The sequence below is a fragment of the Haliotis rufescens genome, unplaced genomic scaffold, assembly GCF_023055435.1.
Source record: "Haliotis rufescens isolate VD_foot unplaced genomic scaffold, xgHalRufe1.0.p SCAF_18, whole genome shotgun sequence".
Classification (NCBI taxonomy): Eukaryota; Metazoa; Mollusca; class Gastropoda; order Lepetellida; family Haliotidae; genus Haliotis; species Haliotis rufescens.
The window spans coordinates 16,475,227-16,486,324 of record NW_025963868.1 but is presented as its reverse complement, the minus strand read 5'-3'; the positions used below and the strand labels follow the sequence as shown (position 1 = coordinate 16,486,324).

Below are 11,098 nucleotides of genomic sequence, written 5' to 3'. Positions count from 1 at the left end.
GGCTGGACCCCTGTCCTCACTGGCCATGTCTGTCTCTAGTTGTACAGTAATTACTACAGGCTGGACCCCTGTCCTCACTGACCATGTCTGTCTCTAGTTGTACAGTAATTACTACAAGCTGGACCCCTGTCCTCACTGACCACGTCTGTCTCTAGTTGTACAGTAATTACTACAGGCTGGACCCCTGTCCTCACTGACCACGTCTGTCTCTAGTTGTACAGTAATTACTACAGGCTGGACCCCTGTCCTCACTGACCACGTCTGTCTCCAGTTGTACAGTAATTACTACAGGCTGGACCCCTGTCCTCACTGACCACGTCTGTCTCCAGTTGTACAGTAATTACTACAGGCTGGACCCCTGTCCTCACTGGCCACGTCTGTCTCCAGTTGTACAGTAATTACTACAGACTGGACCCCTGTCCTCACTGACCACGTCTGTCTCTAGTTGTACAGTAATTACTACAGACTGGACCTCTGTCCTCACTGGCCATGTCTGTCTCCAGTTGTACAGTAATTACTACAGACTGGACCCCTGTCCTCACTGACCACGTCTGTCTCTAGTTGTACAGTAATTACTACAGACTGGACCTCTGTCCTCACTGGCCATGTCTGTCTCCAGTTGTACAGTAATTACTACAGACTGGACCCCTGTCCTCACTGACCATGTCTGTCTCCAGTTGTACAGTAATTACTACAGGCTGGACCCCTGTTCTCACTGACCACGTCTGTCTCCAGTTGTACAGTAATTACTACAGGCTGGACCCCTGTCCTCACTGGCCACGTCTGTCTCCAGTTGTACAGTAATTACTACAGGCTGGACCCCTGTCCTCACTGGCCACGTCTGTCTCCACTTGTACGGTAATTACTACAGACTGGACCCCTGTCCTCACTGACCACGTCTGTCTCCAGTTGTACAGTAATTACTACAGGCTGGACCCCTGTCCTCACTGACCACGTCTGTCTCTAGTTGTACAGTAATTACTACAGGCTGGACCCCTGTCCTAACTGACCATGTCTGTCTCTAGTTGTACAGTAATTACTACAGACTGGACCCCTGTCCTCACTGGCCACGTCTGTCTCCAGTTGTACAGTAATTACTACAGACTGGACCCCTGTCCTCACTGACCACGTCTGTCTCTAGTTGTACAGTAATTACTACAGACTGGACCTCTGTCCTCACTGGCCATGTCTGTCTCCAGTTGTACAGTAATTACTACAGACTGGACCCCTGTCCTCACTGACCACGTCTGTCTCTAGTTGTACAGTAATTACTACAGACTGGACCTCTGTCCTCACTGGCCATGTCTGTCTCCAGTTGTACAGTAATTACTACAGACTGGACCCCTGTCCTCACTGACCATGTCTGTCTCCAGTTGTACAGTAATTACTACAGGCTGGACCCCTGTTCTCACTGACCACGTCTGTCTCCAGTTGTACAGTAATTACTACAGGCTGGACCCCTGTCCTCACTGGCCACGTCTGTCTCCAGTTGTACAGTAATTACTACAGGCTGGACCCCTGTCCTCACTGGCCACGTCTGTCTCCACTTGTACGGTAATTACTACAGACTGGACCCCTGTCCTCACTGACCACGTCTGTCTCCAGTTGTACAGTAATTACTACAGGCTGGACCCCTGTCCTCACTGACCACGTCTGTCTCTAGTTGTACAGTAATTACTACAGGCTGGACCCCTGTCCTAACTGACCATGTCTGTCTCTAGTTGTACAGTAATTACTACAGACTGGACCCCTGTCCTCACTGGCCACGTCTGTCTCCAGTTGTACAGTAATTACTACAGACTGGACCCCTGTCCTCACTGACCATGTCTGTCTCTAGTTGTACAGTAATTACTACAGACTGGACCCCTGTCCTCACTGACCACGTCTGTCTCTAGTTGTACAGTAATTACTACAGGCTGGACCCCTGTCCTCACTGGCCACGTCTGTCTCTAGTTGTACAGTAATTACTACAGGCTGGACCCCTGTCCTCACTGGCCACGTCTGTCTCCAGTTGTACAGTAATTACTTCAAGCTGGACCCCTGTCCTCACTGACCATGTCTGTCTCCAGTTGTACAGTAATTACTACAGGCTGGACCCCTGTCCTCACTGACCATGTCTGTCTCCAGTTGTACAGTAATTACTACAGACTGGACCCCTGTCCTCACTGGCCATGTCTGTCTCTAGTTGTACAGTAATTACTACAGGCTGGACCCCTGTCCTCACTGACCACGTCTGTCTCTAGTTGTACAGTAATTACTACAGGCTGGACCCCTGTCCTAACTGACCATGTCTGTCTCTAGTTGTACAGTAATTACTACAGACTGGACCCCTGTCCTCACTGGCCACGTCTGTCTCTAGTTGTACAGTAATTACTACAGGCTGGACCCCTGTCCTCACTGACCACGTCTGTCTCTAGTTGTACAGTAATTACTACAGGCTGGACCCCTGTCCTCACTGACCATGTCTGTCTCTAGTTGTACAGTAATTACTACAGGCTGGACCCCTGTCCTCACTGGCCACGTCTGTCTCCAGTTGTACAGTAATTACTACAGGCTGGACCCCTGTCCTCACTGACCACGTCTGTCTCTAGTTGTACAGTAATTACTACAGGCTGGACCCCTGTCCTCACTGACCACGTCTGTCTCTAGTTGTACAGTAATTACTACAGGCTGGACCCCTGTCCTCACTGACCACGTCTGTCTCTAGTTGTACAGTAATTACTACAGGCTGGACCCCTGTCCTCACTGACCACGTCTGTCTCTAGTTGTACAGTAATTACTACAGGCTGGACCCCTGTCCTCACTGGCCACATCTGTCTCTAGTTGTACAGTAATTACTACAGGCTGGACCCCTGTCCTCACTGGCCACGTCTGTCTCCAGTTGTACAGTAATTACTACAGACTGGACCCCTGTCCTCACTGACCACGTCTGTCTCCAGTTGTACAGTAATTACTACAAGCTGGACCCCTGTCCTCACTGACCATGTCTGTCTCCAGTTGTACAGTAATTACTACAGGCTGGACCCCTGTCCTCACTGACCATGTCTGTCTCCAGTTGTACAGTAATTACTACAGACTGGACCCCTGTCCTCACTGGCCATGTCTGTCTCTAGTTGTACAGTAATTACTACAGGCTGGACCCCTGTCCTCACTGACCACGTCTGTCTCTAGTTGTACAGTAATAACTACAGGCTGGACCCCTGTCCTAACTGACCATGCCTGTCTCTAGTTGTACAGTAATTACTACAGACTGGACCCCTGTCCTCACTGGCCACGTCTGTCTCTAGTTGTACAGTAATTACTACAGGCTGGACCCCTGTCCTCACTGACCACGTCTGTCTCTAGTTGTACAGTAATTACTACAGGCTGGACCCCTGTCCTCACTGACCATGTCTGTCTCTAGTTGTACAGTAATTACTACAGGCTGGACCCCTGTCCTCACTGGCCACGTCTGTCTCCAGTTGTACAGTAATTACTACAGGCTGGACCCCTGTCCTCACTGACCACGTCTGTCTCTAGTTGTACAGTAATTACTACAGGCTGGACCCCTGTCCTCACTGACCACGTCTGTCTCTAGTTGTACAGTAATTACTACAGGCTGGACCCCTGTCCTAACTGACCATGTCTGTCTCTAGTTGTACAGTAATTACTACAGACTGGACCCCTGTCCTCACTGGCCACGTCTGTCTCTAGTTGTACAGTAATTACTACAGGCTGGACCCCTGTCCTCACTGACCACTTCTGTCTCTAGTTGTACAGTAATTACTACAGGCTGGACCCCTGTCCTCACTGACCACGTCTGTCTCTAGTTGTACAGTAATTACTACAGGCTGGACCCCTGTCCTCACTGGCCACGTCTGTCTCCAGTTGTACAGTAATTACTACAGGCTGGACCCCTGTCCTCACTGACCACGTCTGTCTCTAGTTGTACAGTAATTACTACAGGCTGGACCCCTGTCCTCACTGGCCACGTCTGTCTCTAGTTGTACAGTAATTACTACAGGCTGGACCCCTGTCCTCACTGACCACGTCTGTCTTTAGTTGTACAGTAATTACTACAGGCTGGACCCCTGTCCTCACTGGCCACGTCTGTCTCTAGTTGTACAGTAATTACTACAGGCTGGACCCCTGTCCTCACTGGCCACGTCTGTCTCCAGTTGTACAGTAATTACTACAGGCTGGACCCCTGTCCTCACTGACCAAGTCTGTCTCTAGTTGTACAGTAATTACTACAGGCTGGACCCCTGTCCTCACTGACCATGTCTGTCTCTAGTTGTACAGTAATTACTACAGGCTGGACCCCTGTCCTCACTGACCACGTCTGTCTCTAGTTGTGCAGTAATTACTACAGGCTGGACCCCTGTCCTCACTGGCCATGTCTGTCTCTAGTTGTAAAGTAATTACTACAGGCTGGACCCCTGTCCTCACTGGCCACGTCTGTCTCCAGTTGTACAGTTATTACTACAAGCTATCACGCTGTTTCAATTTCATCCTGTGTTTGCTGACTGTCCATGCCATTAAACTTTCCCAAAATGTTTGTTCTCAGACAAATTGACTCCACTCAACACATTATGTTTGTCTTCTATGTGTGAATAAGAAATGCATGCATTATTTAAAATCCTTTCAACAAGTTCGTCGTTTAATGGCTCCGACATGGCTGCTTGCTGATCACTGTGGGAGACCATCAGTTGTAATGTCTTCTCACCACTGTCAGAGAAACAATCTCCAACTCGCACTCTTTTAATTATTCAAATTTTAACATGAAATCAATAAGTACCTCTTCATGCACATATTTTTATTTATCAATTAATCACTGTTATATGATCATGTCAGAAAAAGTAGCTTCTATCTTTTTTCAAAGACTCTAAGAATTTTGAATAAGTATTCAAACTGAAAATTGAAAACAAAAATATTTATATCTTCATCATGTCATCATGTTTAACTACACCATTTGCCATGACATACATCATGAGCAGACAACAGAGCTGTGATTACAGCAACATCTATACTGCAGCACAAACACTGTTCTTGAGAACAGGGCATCAATGTTAGGTGGATCTACATTGTCAGGTCTCTTCCTGCTCTCCCACAATATTGCCAAACAATATTTCATCAAACTTTTATGATTATAAATGTTACATGTAAGAGCGATGTAGCAACATTAATCTTTATAAAAAAACTCCCAATCGCCTCCTACCACCGAATGCATGATGTATTTACTAGGATTAACACTTTCAGTCCTAAGCCTATGCAACAATGTTTCTGATGACTGCAGAGCCGCCAGAACATGGGACTGTCCATTCAGTGCAAAGCCATTGAACACAATCCCTGCTCAGTCAAGCAGAACCATATTGACTTACACCACCTCATCAAAGATTTCCTGGGAGTTTCATTACCATCATTAAATATTCAAATCCTTTCTTACGAATTATTTTCCTGATGGGCCTCTGACACACAAGTTTGTGACAAGCATATCTGGCCATTGCTGTGTCACTTTTTCATGAATTGAAAGAACATAGATGGAACTTTGAGAGGTCTACTGTTAGTTTGGGAACAGCCAATCAAAGGGTAATGTTGCGGCAAACAGATGATGGACAGAACACCTACACTGGAATAAACACGGCGGCAAATTATTTGTTTATCAAATTAAAAATTATAATAAAATAATTTCTCCAAATATTTAACAAGTGTTAAACATTAAAGGTTAAGTTGTAATTGTGGATTTATCTTGTTGTGAATTAAGAAAGAAAATGGCAAAAAAGTATAATATCTTAAAGAAAATTACATTGTTAATTCAAATTTAAATTTCAACAAATTACAGTGATACCAAAAAGTTATTCAGAATATTATATCAACACAGACACATTAAGATTCAGAATATTATATCAACACAGACACATTAAGATTCAGAATATTATATCAACACAGACACATTTAGATTCAGAATATTATATCAACACAGACACATTAAGATTCAGAATATTATATCAACACAGACACATTTAGATTCAGAATGTTATATCAACACAGACACATTTAGAAGAAACAAAATACTTGTTCAATGCAATATTCGTTGACTAGTTTCACTTTAATGTTTCACTACTGCGTTTCCCTCATATGCAGTTACCTTGGATACTGAGTTCATAAACACTGCCCAGCGACAGACACAGACATTCTCTGCCCAGCGACAGACACAGACATTCCCTGCCCAGCAACAAACACGGAACTCTGCCAAGTGACAGACACAGACATTCCCTGCCCAGGGACAGACACAGATATTCTCTGCCCAGTGACTGACACAGACATTCCCTGCCCAGCAAGACACAGACATTCTCTGCCCAGTGACAGACACAGACATTCTCTGCCCAGTAACAGACACAGAAATTCTCTGCCCAGTGACAGACACAGATATTCTCTGCCCAGTGACAGACACAGACATTCTTTGCCCAGTGACAGACACAGACATTCTCTGCCCAGTGACAGACACAGACATTCTCTGCCCATTAACAGACACAGACATTCTCTGCCCAGTGACAGACACAGACATTCCTTGCCCAGTGACAGACACAGACATTCTCTGCCAAGTGACAGACACGGACATTCCCTGCCCAGGGACAGACACAGATATTCTCTGCCCAGCGACGGACACAGACATTCCCTGCCCAGCGACAGACACAGACATTCTCTGTTCATCATGATAAGTGCCTTGTCTCTTTAAGCTCTTTATTGAAAACTGGTGAGAACTGCAACAAGCCTAATAATTCTTCTTAATGCTCGAGAATTAAATCTGCATTTGTGCTGCATTCATGAAGTGTTACTTCGGCTCGTATCACTGCATCATTATTCAACTTGGAAAGTGAAGTATATACAAGCAACTACAAAGATACGTTTGATATGTAAGATACAGATGCTAGTCCACACATTGATTCACACATCCACCATGGGTCAGACTGCTTACCTGGTCTCAGAAACATTCATGAATACGTACACTTGTCTTCACTGTCAGTATAAAGGGTCATTTTCCGTCAAAGGTTTAAAAAATGTATACTACATAATACCTATATAACCTGTATCCTAGAAGAAGAGATTAGAATCTTTCCAACTATTTGATGATTTTCTCCCTAGCTCAGTCTCTCACTGTGTGTACATGTGAAGCTGCTTGTTGCTCTCAGATACCAGATCAGCTGAAGTTCACCTGTCTAGGACCATGTAAATCATACACAAAACCACATTTAATGGGCATAAACACTGCTCTTGCAATAAGGCGTTTGCAATGTTATTTCTTTGATAAGATATTGATAAGTCAGTTGAAACAGCTTCAAGTAATGACATCAAGAGAGTCACTGGAGCCACATCTGTGGCTCCATGCTTGATTGATGGCTCCATGCTTGATTGACAGCTGTGAGATTTTGTCCATGTTTAATGAGGCGAGACCTGATTGGCAATGATGTAATAACGACACTGCCTCTTGTCGATTATGACAGGCATGAACACTCACACTGGCAGGTTTACATGGGAAGCGTGACCAGTCAACTAAAGCCAGTCAAACGACAGCCTTTGACAGAACATGGAGGAGGAACAAATTGCCTCGCCTCATTAATAAGCTCTCACAACAAAGTGACCATCCCTTTACTCTGGTCATGAATGGTTTCTATGAAATAACAATGGATGGCAACATTAATTGAAACGGATAAAAAAACACAAATGCAAGGTTTGCATTCTCAACTGTTTTATACATACCCTACAAGACATTGAAGAATACTAATTTATCCCCTAATCATCATCATCATCATCATCATCATCACATGTAAAAAGTCATATTTTGATGTATGATGTCTTCACTGTTTGTTCATTCATGTGCTCACAACTTCAGTTACAGAAGACATCTCATCAGAAGCATGCTTCCATTCAACCTATGAAGTTCAGTTCAGGGCTGTTCAGTTAAGTCTTTAGTCGATCCCCATGTTCAGGGTGTCAACAATGTTCATCTCAAAAGAAATGCTTGCTGTCAGAGATTTAAAAAGCCAATCTAAAGCCAGTGTCCTTTGGTCATATAACTGCACTTGATTTTCCTTCTTCCATTTTTGGAAGCGATAAGTGAAATGAAATTGCCTGGTGATGCTGTGATGGTAATACTTCGCACAATCCGTCCCCTGAAGAAACAATAAATCTAAGATGGTATCTACTGTGAAATGCCCCTTCCTCACAGGGGTATCATGGCCGCCAACAGCTTCCCAGGCCAGGAGAAAATGACATGGGTTATTTGCAGCACTTAGTACAAGGCTTTATGGTCATAGCAACGCAAGTAAATTGCATTATCTGATGGTGACCAGGATAACAATGGTCCCAAACAGTTTAGGATATCCATTACTTGTTTCCCCTGGTCACACCAAGTCTGTGTGTCTCTATTTGTTATCACCTCCAACTATTTCCAACAACTGCATCGCTCCTAGATCAACTTGTGACTGCAATGTTCACACACCTCTGGCAGGAGGACATTTTGTAAAAGGATTTTCCTATTAGGTGGTCATATATGCTCTTTGTTTTTTTCTACCAGGCGTCTTAATCAATACATCCCTGATAGTGGGAGTCTGTCTCTTACATAGTCAGTAGTGCTGGAAGTCCTGCTTCGTGTGTTTATGTACCAGGATCCTTATGTACAAGGATTTATGTGTTGTCTCTGATGAGGAACAACAACAACAATGCCATAAATGCCACTAATTGACTAAGTGTTGACAAAATGTCAAAGTCAGTTGGAAATAATTTGTTTATGCCAAGTTTACATGCTATACAGATTTCCCTTGGACAAAAGGCCTGTCACATGACTGATATTCACTCATTAGCATATGAACAACATAGTTTCCTATTCATATGGTCTCACTCAACGTTATTCCAGAAATGACAAAACACCTACACCAACTTTTTCCACATTTCTGGGGAAACCCCTGGGAATTCCCTTAAATGAATAAATACAGAACCATTGCTTCTGATCACTTGGACACTATAATCCAGAATTAGTTTCATTTACATACACTGCATGTCTGTCACATCCAGAATCTAAATGCTACGGAAACATCAGAGAGGATTGAACAATCAATGAACAACTGGACAGTCAACACATCTTGATGGAGTCACCATGTAACACCTTACTGCCACATGTTCATTGACAAGGCTTTGCATCTTGCCATCCTGAACTGGAAGTTGATATATGAAGAGGCCCTGTGTGGCAGACTTACTGAGGTCATGATCAGCATCTGATCTGATGATGACACTGTTCCCATCTATTGGATGTAACCAAACTACAAACAGCATGCCTACACACCCTCTTATTGTCACTCATTTGGAGGAACTATTTTTGTCATGGTAAACAATCATTTGGTCACACATACAAAATAAAATTTTGTAAAAAGTCTTTGAGGTGATACATAAATATTTGATAAACATGAATTAGAAGTCAGAAGCTATGAAGATAGTTTGTCGCTCACGCTATGAAGGTTTATACCCCCAAGAAACAAAGTGACATTCAATCCTTAAGTGTACTAATGATAACAACACGCTTCTATTTTTATACAATGTTTATGACCCACAATATATCTGAAAAACTGATAAGTTAATCAAGACACCTATATGTAAGACAATCAACCACCCAGCACCACCCTCCCCTCTCCACACACTTATTTAAGGTGATCGTGCCCCCTGATCTTAATAATATTCCTCACATGATGTATTTTCAAGACAACTATCCACCTCTGGATATCCATCCACCAAATATGATGTCCACCAAACTCATTTGCATCATCTCAAAAACAATACATCAGAAAGAATCTATGTTAACCAATCCTGACTGAAGTTAGACAAGCCTACCCATGATGCCCTGGTGTCCACCCAGCCACCCACTCTGCCCTGTGTGCCCCTCTCTGTATTGACCTATTCTACACTGTCTCACAATGACTAGGTAAACTCACTTGAGGCCCCGCCAACACCGGAAGGTATCCTGGCTCCTATATTGCTCCTTGAGGGCTGTATATCCCTCCTTTAGGGGCCTGACCACCTCTTGTATCCTTAAGGGTCCCTGCTGTAAATGACAGACTCCTGTGGTAAATTACAGCAGATCAATTGTTAATCAATGGCAATGCTACTTAAATGTAGAAGTGCCTCTCTATGTTGTGAGCAAATGTGTAAGGGAATATTGATCATCTTGGAGCAATGCTGGCATCGCTCATATCACCCTGTTAGGGGCAAAATCAGACTTGTCCCCAGGCCAAATAAGTCTTCTTTATTTGTAATTAAACTTGTCGGCTGAAAACAAGTGAGCTCTTTAATGGTTGGGATGATTTGGGTTCTAATGATTTAGGTGTTTCTGATTTGCACAAGTTTGTGAAGTTGCGTAGAAAATGATAATCACATCAATCTAGGTGATCTGGGTGTCCCACGGGCAAATACTTCCCTTGAAAAGTTGCTGGCAGTTCATCTGCCTACGCTCTCCTGTACGAGAGATACAATGGTTTACAATCATCCATCACTAAGACTTCAGTCAAAAGTAATATGAGCACTATAGCCATCAGGCAGCCCATATTTGAAATGATATTAACTTATCTCTTTGATCTTTATAAATAACACAAATTGGAGATACTCCAACCACTGCACCTTGTAATGGCAAATTCCAGACCACAATACAAAGGACTAATTAATAAATGTTTCAACAATGAGTACTGTTTCTTAACAATTCAAAACACAAGCTTTGACATTTTCATTTATTCTTTGAATCAGAAGTAGGATCACTGAAATTGCCATTATCCTTTTCTCTCTTGTGGCCTCCAACAGATGTAGGTTATCGGATGCTGCAGTCTGTTATATGTCATACAGCAGTGTTCAGGAAATAACACAGCCCTCTAAACTGGCAACCTTCAATGTCAAACCCCAAAAAAGACTTTTGAAAAAGATGTAATTTTTAAAATGTTTGAAAAAGACAACAAGTCCAAAAGAGGGCTAAATATTCCCCCCGCCAGTTTTCTGAGTCAGCATGATGTCAGTTTAGCATAGAGTATGAGTTCGGAGCTACAAACACAGTGCCAGCAGACACGGACATGAAACTGAA

General features: G+C 43.5%; 1 protein-coding gene across 2 annotated transcripts in view; it reads right to left on the bottom strand.

Annotated features, from left to right (window-relative positions):
- LOC124118894 (kin of IRRE-like protein 1) overlaps nucleotides 1-11,098 on the bottom strand; it is a 410,728-nt gene that overhangs the window by 268,904 nt on the left and 130,726 nt on the right. The window lies entirely within an intron of this gene.